This window comes from Molossus molossus, unplaced genomic scaffold, assembly GCF_014108415.1.
Source record: "Molossus molossus isolate mMolMol1 unplaced genomic scaffold, mMolMol1.p scaffold_m16_p_2, whole genome shotgun sequence".
Taxonomy (NCBI): Eukaryota; Metazoa; Chordata; class Mammalia; order Chiroptera; family Molossidae; genus Molossus; species Molossus molossus.
In genome coordinates, this window is record NW_023425355.1 from 14071505 (window position 1) to 14090884 (window position 19380).

The 19380-nt window shown below is 33.8% G+C and overlaps 1 protein-coding gene and 1 non-coding gene across 3 annotated transcripts in view; both read left to right on the top strand.

The window, feature by feature from the left end:
* Positions 1 to 19380, top strand: part of DACH2 (dachshund family transcription factor 2) — a 563669-nt gene that overhangs the window by 217322 nt on the left and 326967 nt on the right. The window lies entirely within an intron of this gene.
* Positions 15827 to 15934, top strand: LOC118636803. Its single transcript, XR_004960781.1, has one exon. It is a non-coding gene; the product is annotated as a U6 spliceosomal RNA (small nuclear RNA).

A 19380-nucleotide genomic window follows, 5' to 3' on the forward strand; every position in this document is an offset into this window, starting at 1 on the left:
GTTTTTTTTTTCAACCTATGTCCCTACTCTTTGTTTTAGTTTTAGTTCCACAATTAAGTATAGTAAATGTTTACCACAGTGCTTTTGCTAAAGTTTCTCTAATTCCCTATTGGTTGAATAAAGAGCATTCTCTCATTGTATTCCTTAAGAAGGGCACATGTGTACAAATATTATCTGAGTTTCTTAGTTTTCTTCTTTAGCCTGTTGATGTGATGTATTACATTAACTGCTTTTTGAAAGCTGAAACACCCTTGCATACCTGGAATAAATCTCACTTGCTCTTGGTGTAAAATTCTTTGTATACATTGTTGAGTTTAATATGCTAATATTCTGTTGAGGATATTTACATCTGTGATTATGAGAGATTTAGTCTGTAGTATATGTTTTGTCTGGTTGTAATGTTAGGGTAATGTTGGCCTCTTAGAATGAGTTAGATAGCGTTTCCTCTGTTTCTATCCTCTGAAAGAGCTATTAGAGAACTGGTGTAATTTCTTCCTTCAGTGTTTGTTAGAATTCACCAGTGAGCCCATCTAGGCCTAGTGATTTCTGTTTTAAAAGTTTATTAATTATTTATAATTTTAAAAAGATTAATTCAAATTATCTTTTTTTGTAAGGGTTTTGGAACATTATGTATTTTAAGTAATTGGTCCATTTCATACAAAATATCAAATTTGTGGGCATAGAGTTGTTCATAATATGCTTTATTATCATTTTAATGTCCTTGAGATCTGTAGTGATATCTCTCCCCTCTAACATTTGCAATATTAGTGATTTATATCTTCTCTCTTTTTTCTTCATTTGCCTAGTTAGACGTTCATCAATTCTATTGAACTTTCCAAAGAACCAACTTTTGGATTTTGTTGATTTTTTTCTATTGATTTCCTGTTTTCAATCTACTTCCCTTATTATTATGTCTTTTGTTCTGCTTATTTTGAATTTAAGTTGCTCACTTTGTCTAGTTTAAAAAAAATGGCACTTTAGATCATTGATTTTTAGATCTTTACTTTTTAAAATATATGCATTCTATGTTCTAAATTTTCTTTTGAACACTGAATTCAGTATTTAACATTTTGGTAAGGTTTTTTTTGTTTATTAATCCTCACCCGAGGATATTTTTCCATTGATCTTTGGATAGAGTGGAAGGAAGAGAGTGGGGGAGAGAGAGAGGAACATTGATGTGAGAGAAACAGACCAATTGGTTGCCTCCCACAGGACCCTGACCAGTGCCGGGGATCAAACCTGCAACCCAGGTATGTGCCCTTGACAGGGAATCAAACCAGTGACGCTTCTGTCCATGGGTCAGCACTCCAAACACTGAGACAAATTGACCAGGGCATTTTGTTAAGTTTTATTTTCATTTTCATTTGTTTAAAAACATATGTAATTTCTCTGAAGAGTTCTTCTTTAACACACGTGTCATTTGGTAGTATGCTGTTTATCACCAAGTATTTTGGAATTTTCCAGCTATCTTTCTCTTATTGATTTTTACTTAAATTTATTATGGCCTGACAGATGACATTGGGTGATTTTTCTTCTTTTAAATTTGTTAAGGTGTATTTTATGGCTCTGAATGTGATCTATTTTGGTGAACGTTCCATATAAGCTTGAGAAGAATGTGTGTTCTACTGTTGTTAGATGAAATAGTCTATATATGTCAATTACACTCAGTTGATTGAAGGTGTTATTGAGTTCAGCTACGTCCATACTGATTTTCTGCCCATTGGAGCTGTCCATTTCTCATAGAGGGATGATTTGTCCATGACTATAATAGTGGATTTATGTATTTCCCAATGCAGGTCTATCAGTTTTTGCCTCAGATATTTCTGATGCTCTGTTGTTACGTGCATGTACCTTAAGGGTTGTTATGCCTTCTTGGATAATTTACTCTTTTATCATTATGTGATAGCCCTCTTTTACCTAATCATTTTTATTGTTCTCATATCTGTTCTTTCTGAAATAAATGTAGATACTGCAGATTTCTTTTGATTAGTGTTAGCAGGATATATTGTCTCTGTTCATTTACTTTTAATCTACATGTGGCTTTATATTTAAAATGTATTTCTTGCCCTGGCTGGTTTGGCTCAGCAGTTAGAGCGTCGACCTGTGGTCCTGAGAGACCCGGGTTCAGTTCCCGCTAAGGGCACTTACCTCGGTTGCAGTTTGTCCCCGGCCTTGGTCAGTCGTGCGGGTGGCAGACACTCGATGTGTTCCTTTCACATCGATGTTTCTCTCTCTCTCTCTGTTCCTCTCTCTCCCTCCCACTCTACCTGAACAAAAAAATGGGAAAATGTCCTCGGGTGAGGATAAAAAAAAAAATAATGTATTTCTTATAGACAATATATAGTTGGGTCTTGTTATTTGATCCACTCTGACAATTTCTGTTTTTTAAATGGTATATTTTAGACCATTAACATTTAAAGTGATTATTGATATAGTTCCATATATATCTATAATATTTATTACTGTTTTCTGTATATAGTTCTTATTGTTTGCTTCTGTTTTGTTTTCTACCCTCCCGTCTTCTCTGGTTTTAATTGAATATTTTATATCATTCAATTTTCTCTTTATTTACATATCAATTATGCTTTTTAAAACTTTTTTTAGTGCTTACCCTAGTGTATGCTGTATACATTTAAAACTAGCCCAAGTCTACTTTCAAATAATATTCTACTACTTCTCAAGTAGGACAACTACCTTATAATAAGCAAAGTATTTCTAAAATTTTCCTCCTCTCCCTTGTATCATTGCTGCCATTCATTCCATTTATATATGAGGTATAGTCATGAATGCATTATTATTTTGAAAATACTAGTATCTGTTGGATAAATTAAGAATAAGAAATATTAAGGTTTTTATTTACCTCCACTTATTCCTTCTTTAATGCTCATCTTTCTTTATGTAGATTGAGTTTCTGACTTATATAATTTTCCTTCTTTCTAAATAACATATTAACTTTTTTGCAAGGCAGGTCTACTGGCAACAAATTTCTTCAATATATATATATATATATATATTTTGTTTGAGAAAGTCTATTTCTCTTCCACTTCGGAGGATAATTTCACAGAATACAGAATTCTAGGATGGTGTGGGTTTTTTCTCACAACACTTCAAATATTTCATGCAACTCTCTTTTTGCTTACATAGTTTCTGATTAAAAGTTAGATATAACTCATCTTTGTTCCTCTATAAGTTGTTTTTTTATTAAATTTATTGGGGTGACATTGGTTAATAAAATCATAAAGGTTTCAAGTGTAGATTTCCATGGTACTCTATCTGTATATTTGCACAGTGTGCCCACCACCCAAAGTCAAATTTTCTTCTGTCACCATATATTAAGCTATGTTTTTAAAATCTGACTTCTATCAAGATATTAAAAAAAATTTTTTTCTGCAGTTTGAATATGATTTGCCTAAGTGTAGTCAAATGTAATTATAATACATACCACTGTCTTTTGCTTCCCAAAACTTACAGAATAGAAGATGAGGGTAAGGGCTTAAGAGTTGTTTCAATAATTTGGTCCAAATACAGCCTTTATGGCAGATGAGGAGGGAATAGGATGAGTGGGTTATCTCAGCAGCCTGTGGTACTCAGGGAATTCTGAATCAGGAGGACACATCCCAGTTATGTGAGTAACAACAATGTCAGGGACCAGAGTACTACATGGCCAGCCTGGGAGAAAGGATCATGAGGCAAAGCTTTTGACAATACTAAGTGTGCTTAGTTACAACTGATTGATAGCAGCTAGGCATTCAGGGGCAAGGTCACCCACATGCAAGAATCCTACCAATCAATTTAACTACTATTGTCATGTAAATTTAAATGCAGTGGATACCTAAATACAACCTACTAAATTCAAGTTTAGTTATTAGTTAAAATATTAATTGATCACACGTGAATAATACAAATCACAAACGAACAAAACAAAATAACAATTACATTAGAGTGGAGGGAGATAGATGATAATCAAATAAACAAATTGTAATTTATATAAGATTGGGAAAAATAAGGCAGAGAAAACAAATGAAAATGAGTTTGGGATGTTCTTTCAGTTATAGTGTGGTCAGGGAAGTCTTTTTTGGTAAAGCGGCATTGGAACCTATATAACATGATAGGCATATGACTTAAATATTGGTAGGAATGTTTGGTGCAAAGATCCTGAAGCTAATACTTTAAGGACTAGTCTGGAGAGAGAAGGGTGAAAGTTTTGTGCCCATTGTTATTTGTTTGGGGGTTTGTAGATCCCCAAATTGGATTGCCTCTGGTGATACAAACCAAAATGTCTATGAAATATTTAATAAACGCATTGGTCAAATTTAAATAAAACACTTCTCTTGATGTAGTAACTATTTTAGTCAAGTCTAGATTGTTCTTGGAAATTTGATTGGCAAATTGCGTGAAAGACAAAGTTTGCTTTTGAAACTCTTTCTTCATCATTGCTTTTAAAATATTTATTTTATTTTTCTTTATTGATTTTGGAGAGACAGCAAAGGAGAGGGAGAGAGAGATAGAAACATCAATGGCAGAGAACATCAATTGGCCGCCTCCTGCATGTCCCCCACTGGGGGTTGGGCCCACAACCTGGGCATGTGCCCTGACCAGGAATCAAACCAGTGACCTCTTGGTGCATGGGTCAATGCTCACCCGCTGAGCCACACCAGCCTGGGGCCATCACTGCTTTTTTCATATCTATGTGTCTAAACTTATAATTCAACCATCCGATCTTTTCCTACTTTTAGGCATATTTTACATAATAAAGTTTTCATTAAAAAGCTACTTATTGCCTGGCTGGTGTGGCTCAGTGGTTGAGCACCAACCCATGCACCAAAAGGTTGCCGGTTCGGTTCCCAGTCAGGGCACATGCCCAGGTTCTGCGCCCAATCCCTAGTGGGGGGCATGCAGGAGGTGGCCATCGATGTTCTCTCTCATTGATGTTTCTATCTCTCTCTCCCTCTCCCTTCCTCTCTCTAAAATCAATAAAGAAAAAAAAGCTACTTATTGGACAAAGTTCCAAGTCAAAAAAGATTTTTCAATTTGACATTCATGATAGGAAATTTAGGTCTTTCAATAAGACTAGATTAAGACCCTGTTAGTAATGTGAAAAGGTAACACACAATCTGGAAATAAAGCTGCTCGCCCAGTGTCAGAGCCTAATAGAATGTGATTAATGAAGGAGATAATGGACTGGAGAAATGTGGCAACAGAGGACGCTTGTCTTGCTTGTGGCTTTTTTTTTTTTTTTTTAATGCAAACAAAATAATACAGTTTTATTCCTAAGAGGGCTTCTGACAGTGAAAATTGTGGTCATGAAATAATACAACGTTTTTCTATTCAATGAATATTCATTTTGTGTAAATAGGAGCTATTTATAATTAGTTTGGTGTTCAAGTGTGTACCAAAGAATTTATAACAGAAAGAAGCAGATATAGTATAATTGGAAAAAAATATACAGATTTTTTTTTTTTAATAAAAAGGTTAAGCATGTGAGGGAAAATTTGCTGTTTAGAAGCATTACTTACAGTGTAAGGACTTAGTCTCTTTTAAAATAGAAGAAACAGGAGGGATGTTTTAAATCATAAACAATTGGTTTCAAATCATGTGAATATTCCAAAGCAAAACATTTTCATCTTAAACATGAAAATACCATGCTATTTTATTTTTCAGTTGTTTTCTAACACATGTTTTACACATGTAAAACTGGTTTCTATATGAAGGTAGACTGGTAGATTGGAAGAGGTATTTATAGAAGCTGTACAAACTTTTAAACACCATTAGAATACATTTGGATGGTTTTTAATACAATTTAGAAAAGAGTTCATTATACTTTTGCAAGAATCTTAATTGTTCCTTTAAAATACTTTCTGAGAGAATCCTTTCAGTTATTTAAAGACAACCATTACATATAATAACTAGCCAGGTACATGTACCTGGCACCATGCTGTAGGTTTTATATGTTTGCTCACTCAGATTTATGAGGCTTCCAACATATTTTATTAACCTCTAAGTTTGTGTGACAAACTAGTAGAGTATGCAAATATATTTTACTGACCTTTAACTTAGCAAACTTGTAAATATTAAAGAGAATTAAAATGCCCTGGTTCATTCTTTGTTGTCTCTGTTTTCTTAGCTAATGTTTAGTTTTACTTAAGGAATGTAGTTTAGTTTTACTTAGGGAATTCAGTTTATGGAATCGAATGATTAGAATGACAATAGTTTTGTAATGAAAACAGTTTTAGCATGATAGTAAGTGTGTGAACCTGATGCTATTAAGTAGAGTACTTGGTGTTTCTAGTCCCAAACTGAAGTTCCTTTACTCAAGTGTATGATAGAACACAAATGTCATTAGCAGAATCTTGGTTTTCCTTTTATAAGACTGTAGTAAGAAACTGTCATCATATTATATTATTAAATTCTTCGTTATTTATTGTTTAACTCCTATGAGGTTGTCCAGTCATTTTCCAAGTGTGATTTTACAACCGAATTGCTAGTCAAGCCTTAACCTGAAAGTCAGGTTTGCTCTCATTTCAACCTTAACAACTCAGAAACTTGTCTATTGATTTCATAAGAAATGAAGAGTATTACTTAAAAATAAAAGACTCAAAGGTTTAAAATCTCAGCTTGCAATCACTTGAAAAAAATGTGATAGGGTTCACTGTGGTTTCTTAAAGAAAGAAACTTAAGAAAAATATTTTTTGTTATTAAAAGGTGTAAGAATAATTTAATATATATTATCAAAGGAGAAATATGGCTTTTGAAATGGAAAAAATATTTCCACAAGTTATTTCTATATAGAATACTATTTTATCACTATAAGACTACTAAATTTCAAACTGCTACATGTAAATGAATTATGAATGCTAGGTTTTATATGTAAGTTTTCTATGGGCTCTTTCTTACAAAGAATGCTTTGTGTACTCTATCCATTTGTAGAATTAAATTCTGTTATAGTACAGCTCATTTGTAAAACATGTATTTGATTACACTACAGGTCAAATCTCATCTTTAGAAACATATAACCAATGGTTTCCTTTATAGTGAATAAGCAGTATGCATTTAACTTATGCCAGATACTGCACTAAGCACTTACATTCTTAGGTTCTAGCATATAGAGTTTGCTCTTTTTTCCACTTTTTTATTAAGATAGAGTGGGAGGGAGAAAGAAGAAGAGAAAGAGAGAGAGAAACATCGACGTGAAAGGGACACATCGAGTGGCTGCCACCCGCACGACCAGCCAGGGCCAGGGACAAACCCCAACTGAGGTACGTGCCCCCAGCGGGAACAGAACCCGGGTCTCTCTGGACCGCAGGCCAATGCTCTAACCGCTGAGCCAAATCGGCCAGGGCTAGAGTTTGCTCTTTTAAATATAAGGGTCTCAAATTTTTAGAAAATCAACTGTTAACTACCAGAATGTATCCTGGTTTTACAGGCAACAAAACTCAGTGATCTGAAAGATATTAAAATTTTCTTGCAAACTGATAGCAAGAGAAATAGCCTAGATCTATCAGAATATAGAGCACAAAGTAAGGAAATGTTACAAGGAGGACTAGAACGGTGCCACAATTTGGAAAATTATATTCCAATTTAGAACTTTTCAACAAAGGCACATGTAAAATGAAAAAAAAAATGACATCCATGATATTATCAACATCCTTACTGCCTACTCTGCCACAACGAGATATATAATTGTGAACATGATTATAATATGACCTTGTTATTTCTCGCCTTGCACAAATTGCTAGAGACTGAGTAATTCTTTACAGATCTAGTTCAAAGTAACACTTATTTTTAATTCCATGGAAAAAAAAAACAAACAACAAAAATAACTAGCCAGGTGCCTATGGCAGCTGCTGGCTTAAAATGGAATTAAATGGCCTCATATTGTAATTGCTCATGTTTAAAAAAAATCTATGAATCCCACTGGAGCCTTTTCGTAGCCTTCTTCCACTTGAATGCCTCAACAATGTGTGAGGAATAATTGTGTCATCTTTGTCATCATATACTACCCTATTCATAATACAAAGACTCAAGTGTTTGTGGGAAGCACTTGTTTGCATGAATGGATTAAGGACTCATTTATTTAATTATTCTTTAGTGAATAAACTCTGTATGCTGTCAACTTACATGTAATGATTCTTAAAATGGGATCAATGCACAACCATTAAATCCAAGTAGCATTGAATAGGTGGTGTTTGTGTGTGTGGGGGTCTCTTTCCCTCTCTTCCCTCCAATATTTGCAGGAAGAAGGATGTTATGCAAATACAATTGTGAAAGAAAGGGATTTTTTTTCTCCTTTACTTATTACTGGTAAAGCTTAATGGTGTTTTAGAAGTGATATTACACCTCAGAAAAGGGGTAATGCATCTTTAAAAGCTAAACTACATCTTCTTTACTTTTATCAAATTCTCTATAAATCTTTCATGACAGTTTATTTAACAAAGTGTCATTGAAACTGTATAGATGATTGATGTGACCCATGTAAGATCAACATGAAATGTTTGTAAATGTCAGCAAAATGTGACCATCTGAAAGTATATAAGGATGGAGTTTCTATGAAAGTGAAAAACAAACAGAAAAATGTTTATCTTATTCTTTGCTTTCTGGTATGCAATTATGAATTCATAGAAGAAGTATTGTATTTGATTTTCCTTGGAGTTCATGTCATCTGAGGTCTAATATGCTTTTGACACCCCTTTCAAAGATTTGGTCTCTTATTTATTGGATACATTTTTCTTTCACCTATGGATAAATAATATAGACTCAGATCTTCTTAGAAAAAAAGATAATTGTTTTGGAAAGTATTAGCCGAACCTTGAACACAGCATTGTGTACAAATTATAGGAATCAGTCAACAAAGAAATGTCATTTAAGAGTTCACATCTATGCATATACACAAAAAACATTGTTGATTTTGTATTTAATTGCAAACTTTAATCATATAAAAACCAATGTAATAAGATATAGAATAAAGAGAAGGAAAAATATCAGATTAAACTATAAACATACAAGAAGAATACTTCAGTAACTCACTGTTACTTGAATAGTTTCTTCATATTTCTCCTCAATGTATTCATGTATAAAACAAATATTATCCTTATAATAGAGTAATCCCTTCCTTGGGAGTGATGTTTTGGTTGGTATATTTTTGTATTACATTGACACAAAAGCAGAATGAATAGAGTGAAATCAGTGCACATGATGGCTGGGAAATAAAGAGTAGAGAATACAAAGCTGAAATTTGAAATTCAATTGCAATTGTGAGATTTCCCAATGAAATAAGAGCATTTTTGCAGGAAAAAAGAATTACACATGTATCATTCACATAATTAATACATTCTTTACTCCCTTTAGCAAATAAATGTTCAAGTCCACAATGACCATGAATTGCATAGCGCCTATTCATCATTATAATGTATAAATGTATATTTTTGCATATTATATATGATGAAATGGTATTTGTATGCCTTGCTCATTCTGTGGAGTTGGTAGGAAATGCTTGGTTATGGTATAGCAAAACCAAGATTAACTGAAAAGAACTACTTCATTTATTTATTTTTTTAATTTTTAAAATAATTTCTTTTTAGAGAGAGAGAAAGGGAAAGGGAGAGAGAGAGAGAGAGAAAAAAAAAATAACAATGATGTGAGAGTGAAACATTGATTGGCTGCCTCCTGCATGCCCCCTACTGGGGATGTGCCCTGACTGGGAATAGAACCTGCAACCTTTTGGTTATTGGGCTAATGCTCAACCAACTGAGCCACACTGACCAGGGTACAACTACTTTAAATCCTCAAGTAAGCTATTTTCTCTGGGGAAATATACTTAGCTTTGAGGAATATATGGCAAAATAAGACAATTCAAGCAGTATCTTGAGATTTCTAAACTTTTCATTTTAAACTTATTTGCTCTCTGTGTCCCTAGGATAGTGCAATGGTTAGCTGTGTTCACAGTGATGATCCTTAGCTATATACAAATTGAAATATCATGTTGCTTTAAATTCAGAGAGAGAGAGAGAGAGAGAGAGAGAGACATAGCAAAATATTTGATAATGTTATAGTATTCTACAAAATCAGAATTCACAAATGGGGATTTTGGGGTATACTTGGAACTATTCTATCCTTTCAAGAAAAGAAGTAGGGACAGAGATTTGCATGGATGCTCATGTCCAAAAAAAATGAAATGCATTTGCTGACTATGCAAACCGTCTGTCTTGATATACTTGCATGTTCCCAGATGCTCAGTTTTGAAAGGAGCCTGAGGTGTCCATCAGGTCATATGGAGATGCTTAGAGCAATCAGATTATAGTTTGACCTTGTGACATTCCTAAATATCGAAGTTCACATTCAGATATCATAGTTTATGACAGATATCTATAGGCTCTTTGAAGTAAGGGGCACTTGTTCCAATGAAATTGACCATAATTTTGGCAACATGGAAGAGATGTGTACACAATATTGTGGGATGTCAAGTTGATGCCTTCAGCTTTTCATGCCCTTAGTTGATTCCTACTAGCTTTGAAAAGATAGTTTGTGTATTAATTATCTCAAAAAGAGTTTCCTATTTTTAATCTCAGTAGAAGATATGAGTTTTAAAATATATTTTTTATTTAAGTATACAGTACTTGGCATATAATTTTATGTTGGTTATATTAGTTTTAGGTGCACAATACAGTGTTTCAAATTTTTCATTCCTTACAATGTGATCACTCTGCTAATTGTAGAATTATAAGTGGAAGGTGTGCTTTAAGATATCCTATTTCAATGCTTTCTCACAGTGGATGACCTGAAGAGCTTTGTAGTTGGGACTCTCTGTATATTAGAATACAAATATGGAATAATGTATATGTCTTGCCTATCTATCTTTGATTTCCTATACTATGACCCTTGAAGATAACCACAAAAACCCGAGAGACATATTTCATTTTGCCAGTTTGGGGCAAGAAGTTTAGAGGAGTGCAGTACTATGCTCTGTGGTTCCCCAAAGCTGCACAAACTAAATGCAAATCTAACACTGCAGATGAAAAAAATAGACTACATGGATGAATTGTTGAATTGTAGAATATGGTTGGTGAGCCTTCTTCAAGCTCATGGAGCTGCTATTTTAGCTTACTTTTTGCATGCTGGGGGAACTATCTTCAAATACTTAATTTGTAATTTATAAAATGTTCTAAGGCCAAAATCTTGTTCTAACGGTAAAGACAAAAAATGATGCATTATCATCTTTTATTTTTTCCAAGTGTCTTACTGTTTTCTGTTATCAGCAATCAGAAATGATTAGAAAATTCCAATTCTGCTTAAGAGTGAAAAAATGTGAAAGAATTACCAGAGCAACTCTTGGTTACTGCATTCATATTTGAACAGTATCTTCAATCTAGAAATGCATAGTAACTGACAAATGGTTGTAGGTCAAGTTCATTAGTGCTTGGAAAATGAAATAGAAGAAAGTATAAGCAAAATACCATGAAATATATAAAGACACTGATGTAAATTTTGGTCTTAGACTGTTGCTGACTACAGTAATGTTCTAAATATGTGGATATCATTTAGAGAGCTCTCTACTTTATTTGGCTGTATTTGTGACTTTGCAAGCTGTTATTTAAATCACTTTATTCTGTTCTTGTTATTGTTTCTTGGTGTGCCATCTACCATTTGTCCTTATTACATTTTTAACTGAATGTGTCTCCACTTATTTAAATTCAACTCCTTTTTTTAAAAAAAAATCCTCACCAGAGAATATGTGTCATTGATTTGAGAGAGAGAGAGGAGAGAGAGAGAGAGAGAGAGAGAGAGAGAGAGAGAGAAATACAACTGGGGGGGTCAAAGGAACCTGAAACCCAGGTATGTGCCCTGCCCGGGAATCGAACCCATGACTCTTCAGTGTACAGGATGATGCTCCAACCAACTGAGCCACACCAGCCAAGGCTAACTTCAACTTCTTTTAAGGTGCTAGATACTCTGTTCATTATTATGTCAGTTAAAACTAGTGGACATGGTCTCAATTCTGTTTTGGGATTTTTGCTAAAGATAAAAATTTCTATCATTTCCAGTGAAGACATCTGTGGAATACCATGTATATACCAGTCCCAAGCTTGTTACTTTCAGAAAGTCAATGCACCCACCAAACAAGGTCAGGGAGTGTATCTTCTCAGCATGTGAAAAACTTATACTCCAAATCTACCAAAACCCCAAATGCAGTTATAATTTGATGTTGTCTAATATGTTAGAAATTAAAGATGACTATTTAGAATATGTGATTTAGGAGGAGAAGGGTGGGGAGAAAGTGATAAGGACCAGCAGTTGGAAGAAGACATATTTTAGTGTACTCTATTTTAACCCCCAGACCCTGAGAAGCCTCAGAAAGATAACATTATTGGTAGAGGAGATGTGACAATACATTTTAGAGCACTACCTCTGGAAAATTAAAATGGAAGAAATCACTAAGTCATTCAATATACATTTATTAAGAGTTTACCATGTGGCATGCATTCTTACTAGGTTCTGCTGATATGTAGATGTGTGTATATACATATTATTTGCATGTATGAGTATGTGTGTGAAGTTTCCAAATTTCCTAGATCTATAATGAATACTAATCAACAGCAAATATGAATAATTCAATAAATATTTGGCATATCAAACTGAATGAATTAAGATTGTTATTGCCTTAACATCCAATATTGAGAATGAGAACTTAATATCTGTTTCCGTCCTAAACTCTGTCTCTTTCTTTCCTGACAGACACTCTCAGTAAGTTAGAGATTTCATTGATATTCTGCTGTGGCACTGTTAATCTTATTTTGATTGAAACAGGGTTCTGGACAGAAAAATTGATGTGTGTTTGTGGTGAGACTGTTGCAAAAAAAAGTGGTAAAAAGACTTTATACTTGGTGTGCCTGGGGCAAGAATTATGACCTTCCTTAAAGTTATAATTTAGAAAATACTCTGCTTACTGTGCTACTTTTAGAGCACTATGGATTAATCTATGTACTTAAGCACATTTAATATCTATATTTTGATTGACATTCCTGTTGTCATTTTCAATGATTTTCTTGCCTAAACAGCACATAATAGAATTTCACAATGGACAGGGCATTTATCTTTCTTGTTAGGTGTTGCCAGTTTTATTCAATTTACCAGGGTGATATTGGTTAATAAAATTATGTAGGTATCAGGTATACAATTCTATTATGCATCATCTGTATATTGCATGGTGTGCTCACCACCCCAAGTCAAGTCTCCTTCTGTCACCATTTATCCCCCCTTTACCCTCTTCTAACTTTCTCTACCCCCCTTAGCCTCTGGTAATCACCATACTGTTTTCTGTGTCTATGAGTTTTCTTTTCTTTTACAACACAGAAGTTGTACAGCCAGTTGTATGTCATATGATAATGTCATCAGATTCTCAAAGACAAACATTATGTAGCATAATTATCACATATGTTTATTTTAGGGCAGTTTTGTTAGATATAAAATATAAAGAGGAAATAAAATGAAAATTAATACAGTGCGGAAGGATGTTATGTTTAACTTAGAATACACATTGTATGTCAAAAGATATTTGTGCACAGTGCTATGATTTAGTCACTCTAACCCTTTGTATTATCTAAAATGAGGATTTGAACTAAACCAAATTATTTTCTTTTTTATTGAATTGATTTGGGTTACATTGGTCAATAAAATTATATAGGCTCCAGGTGTATAATATATCATCTGCACATTGCATTGTGCTCTCCCCAACCAAAGTCAAGTCTGCTTCCATCACCATTTATCCTGTTTGCCCTCTTCCACCTGCCCCCGCCCACCCTCCCCTCTGGTAATCACTGTACACTTGTCTGTGTCTGTGACAGTTATTTTTTTTTTCTTAATCCCTTCCAAAAACTCAGTAAATCTAATTGTAAGATCCAACCCGCAAAATTACTATCATTATTATTTTTACTAAACCACAACCTTAAGTTTAAAGATTTTCAACCCAATGATGCAGTTAGAAATGGAATTGAAGTTATAGATTTTCCATAACTATTGAACTAGAACAAAGTAGATGAAAGTATTCTCTAAACTGAGAAGATATCTTATTCCAGTCACACATTTCTAGCAGAAAATATTTTTACACTATATCTTTCCTTAAGATATGTTTAGAAATAAACTTAGAACACAAACAATGTGCTAAATTTTATCACCTTAATACAGGGGTGGGCAAAAGTAGATTTACAGTTGTTCATATGGAAAATAATTAATAAATCATAATACAAGAGTGAACTCTGTTTCACCCACTCACCACTGTGGACCTACTTTAGCCTACTCTGCATTTTATTTATAGTGAATGTTTAAGATACTTTTTTTTCCCTTTTCACGTCTGGCTTACAGTAGCTTTTAATTCACTAGTTAATTTTAATTAAAGTTTAGGACAGTGAGTTACTTAGAATAAATTTATCTATATCTGGTAAAATGTCAGTCTTGCTGTTTGTATTTACAGTGGTCTTATTTATTAAAACTTGAATTACTTTTGGTTTGAATTCTACTATGCTTTTTCACCTAGGAAGCATTTTCCTGCCATTATGAAATTAGGAATTTACCACAATAAGCACAGGAAATGAACTGTCTTCTAATCGTTCATTGTTCAATATTAAGGCTGTGTGCCTCTGGGGGAAAAAGTCATGGGAGGGGTATAGTGTTTAACTTTTTTTTTTTTTCCTGAAAGAGAGGGAAATATGTCTTTCTTGAAGAAAGACAGTTGGCAGGTATGATAAGTTACTCTTCATTTAGGGACAGATATTTTAATAAGACAATGTTTAGTTATAAATAGCAATTATGATTTAAGTAAAGACCTGTTTCCTGTAAGACAAAAACATTGTAGTGATAAATGATCACCAACTGTTGAGATGTAGGAACCTTACATTGTACATATTCCCAGCATACTATATTATTGGAAATTAGCTACTTCAGACATTATTTGATTACTTGAATTTTTACAATGAATAATTATTCTTAAAAAATCTGTTCATATAGATATTTTTCTTACTGTAATACAACTACAGTTAGCTTCTTGATTGTAATTAAAACCCATGTTAGTTAAGCAGGCTTTAGAGGGGGAGGATTTGAAAGAAGCTTCAAAAACTAAAACTGAATGTTTTATTAACTCTGTTAACTGAACCTGATGTCCAGAGAGAGATTCTTTTGTTCAGAACCAAACTCAAACATTTTTTCTCAGGGTTAAATTATAGCCATGGGGAATCATAATACACACATGCACTTATATTTTGTTCTATTGTTTACCCCAAATACATATAATAAAAATACTACTTCTTATAAGAACATTCTACATTACATTCACATGACAAAAGTAATTCATGTGTATAACTATTGTATTTTGGGAAGAAATCTGAATTTTGGAAAATCGAAGAGCATGGTAGAAATAAAAGCAGATCCTATTTTTTGATAGAATAAATCTACTATTACTGCTATTTTGCATTCCAGCTAATGTTCAGAAACAAGCTATGACCCAATGGCAATAGACTTTAAGATCAGCTAATGGTCAATAGTTGATATATATCAAAGCACAGTTTACAGTGGGGGAGGGGAACCTCAATGACACACAAAAACTCTGAAAAGCATTTCAATGAGCTCAAAAATAAAATCAACTGGCAAAAAGAGTACTTTATATATATATATAAAAAAAACCAAAACAACAAAACAACATTTTATACTAAACCATATGCATTTACCGTGGAAAGCAGTAGGTATCTAGAAAATATAATGTTTATCTCTCATATTCTTATAGGTTGGTTTCTGCTTTGAACATTATTCTGCTTTGAACAGGTTCTCAAGTGGTTTTTATGTGTTTTTTTTTTTATAGCAACACATGTACTAAAATTGGAATGATACCGAGAAGGATTGGCATGGCCCCTCTCAAGTCGAGTGCATTTGTGAAACAGTTTTTATATTTATCCTACTCATCTTTAAAGACTAGATCAAATGCCACCTCCTTGCATCTCCTCAGGCTGAACATTTCTCTCTTTTGTGCACCACATGCAGTTTATGTCAGTATTTCAGTCATTAGTGTACATTTACATCTTTCTCATTAGAATGTGAGCTCTGGCCATGTATAATGCATTTTTCTATTCCCCAAAACACCGAACACAGTATCTTGTACATAGTGGGTACTGAAAACGTCCATATGGAGTTGAATTTCTATGAGTCATTGCTGAATATTAGCTGCAGTATACACACAAAAACACACAGGCTTATTTATAACTTATACAAAACAAATGAGAGGGGTTCATTGAAAATTTCCAGTTGTTCTAAGTTTTTGGAGTTTTCTAGATGCCCAATGATAATTGGTGACAAATTTTAAAAAGATAGGGGAAGGGATTGTGTATGAAAGAAGAAATGTTTCCGCTTCAAGCATCACTTTTTATAGCCAGTGATTGTTTTCCATTCTAAGACAAATATATTGAACATTAAGATAGAGACTCATGAAAAAGATTGTGGTAGTTGTTGATCCCTATTGGAAATAGCTTACCCCATTACATCATGTGGATTGCTTCTTTCTTTTTGTTATGTGTAGTGCCTTATAAGCATACCATTTTCCCTTTGGGGTGACTGCAGTGACCTCTTATTTCAGTATGCATAAAAGGTTAAAGGTATCTTGTAGGAGCTTATCGTTCATGGGGAAAATGTGTCTTTGCATCTATTTCCTTTAGACATGCTGCTATTAAAAACTCACCTCTTGCCCCGACTGGTTTGCTGAGTGGTTAGAGCATCAGGTGTGGACCAAAGGGTCTCAGATTTGATTCCAAGTCAGGGCACATGCCTGGTTTGCAAGTTCAATCACCAGCCCCAGTAGGGATCATGCAGGAGGCAACCAATTGATGTGTCTCTCTCACATCAATGTTTCTCTCTGTGTCTTCCTCCCTCCCTCCCTCCCTCCCTCCCTCACTTCCATTCTATCTAAAAGTCAATCAATGAAAAAATATCTTCCAGTGAGGATTAACAAAAAACAAACTAACAAACCAAAAAGTTGTATCTTTTCCCAAAAAATAGTCTTTAGAAAATTCATGATCATCTTGTTTTGCCACATCTGAAGCTTTCCAAGAGTTCTACCTGAGTCGCTGAACACTTTGATATATTTGCCTTTTTCTCCTTATCTCTGTATGTATTTATTATGTATATATATGTATATGTATGTATGTGCACTATGTATGTATACGTACAGTTTTTTTTTCCTTTTTTTAAACCTTACTAAAATATTCCGAAGTAAAGAAATAATTGGCTTCTATCAACTGGAAGAGAATATTTTTGCCTAACTGCTTTATCTGGATATGCTGAAGCTCAACAAGGTTTCTATATTTTTACAGTAATTTCAAAACTTGCTGTGAGTGGAAGAAGGGCTGTTGCATGGCCACTACTATATAGTTGCATCAAGAAAAAGTAAAATGCCCAGTGGTGTGGTTCACTGGTTGAGCATTGACTCATGCACCAAGAGGTCGCCGGTTCGATTCCCAGTCGGGGCACATGCCCAGGTTGTGGGCCCGTTCCCCAGTGAGGGCATGCAGGAGGTGGCCAATCGATGTTCTCTCTCATCAATGTTTCTATTTCTTTCTCCCTCTCCCTTCCTCTCTCTCTAAAAATCAATAAAGAAAAAAAAAAGAAAAAGTAAAATATTCATCTCTGTCAAACTAATTTATTTGAGTACAATCCACCAAACTATTGTCATAGTTTTCTAAGCATGCTTAGCACTCACTCTGTGGTAGTGCAAACGAAGGACCATATGGAAGTGGCTCTCTCCCAGGTACCAGTGGGTATGGTTTTGTGGGTTGCATGTGCCTGTTGGCACTGCCAGCAGCTCAGCACCCTGGGAAAGGCATTGCTTTCAAACATGAGTAATTGATGAATTGTATGTAATATGCAAATGTGAATGCATAAATCTCCTGAATGACAGCTTAATTTATGTGAGCTTTTAAGAATGTGCGATTAGATTTTAATTAAACATCTTCAAAGGCACCCTGACTTATACAGTGTTTTTGGCTGCTATCTTGACATAGAAGTGGGGGAAGGATTAAATCATAATTTTACACATATTATCTACATTTTTCTACTAAGTGGTCATTATTTCATTTAAAAAATCAAGGTTTTTAAAGAAGAAATACATTTATCTTTAATTATAAAAACACTGTCATATTACAAAGGTTGCAGTTTGTCATGTATAACAGATATAAGAAAATATATCTGGTTTGAAAATTAATGTCTTAAATTTCAGACATAATTTTGAAACATGTTTCAGATTCTACCATACGTTTTGGTATGCCAAACTGTACAATGGTAAATGTGGATGACATTTCTTGGTACAGATTGCTGGACTAGTAGTACTACATATGACTTTCTCCATATTATTACCTTAAAATTGCTCTTAAATATATTGTGTACATATTTATGTATGTATATTTTTTTAAAATTAAATTTACTGGGGTGACATTGGTTGATAAAATTTTATAGGTTCCAGGTATATAATTCTATAATACATCATCTGTATATTGTGTTGTGTGTTAACCACCCAAAATCAAATCTCTTTCCATCACCATATATTTGACCCCCTTTACCCTTTGCTGTACACCCCTTTCCCTCTGTATAGTTACCGATATACAGTTACCACTATTATCAAACCTCTGTTTGATAATATATTTTGAACCTCATGTAAAGTGCAGATTAGGATTAAAAAGCGGCTAATTAAAATCTTTGAAATTCATGAGCACTTTTCCCATTTATCTATCTATGGAATTTCATTAGAAATTAAAAGGATATAAATGTAATAGATCCACTTAAAGTGTGCTGTAAATGTTGTTAATTATTTTAAAATATATTCAATTTATTTATAGTTTATAGTAAATCACATTGCCCATAAATTATAAATATTTTTAAAGTCTTGACCAGTTATGGCTTATTCTTCGTTTTTATCTGTTTTTCCTACATATTTTCTTTCTCTTAATTTTCATTAAAAGGCTTAAATTTTGATTAATGAAAAATGGCTACCTATACCTCTTCATTTGAATCTATGTTTCCTCTAGTGTACCATTGTAGTGGGTAATTGCACAAAGTCTGGAATGGGTACTTCATAGGTTCTAAACCCCAGCTCTGCTCCTACTTATTGTATAACCTTGAACAGATCACTTAACTATGCCTAAGTTTCAGAATTTTTGCCAGAATGAGGTGACTTAATATAAAAACACTTAGAGGTGTTCCTAGAACGTGAGAAGCCCTATGCAATATATTGTTCTTTATTTCCACTGTTGCCATCATACCCTCTGGATCTACTGGCTGGCCTAGAGCAAGTTAACCCCTCTGAGCTTCAGTTTCTCATTTTTAAATAGGGAAAATAGTATCCATCTCATAAAG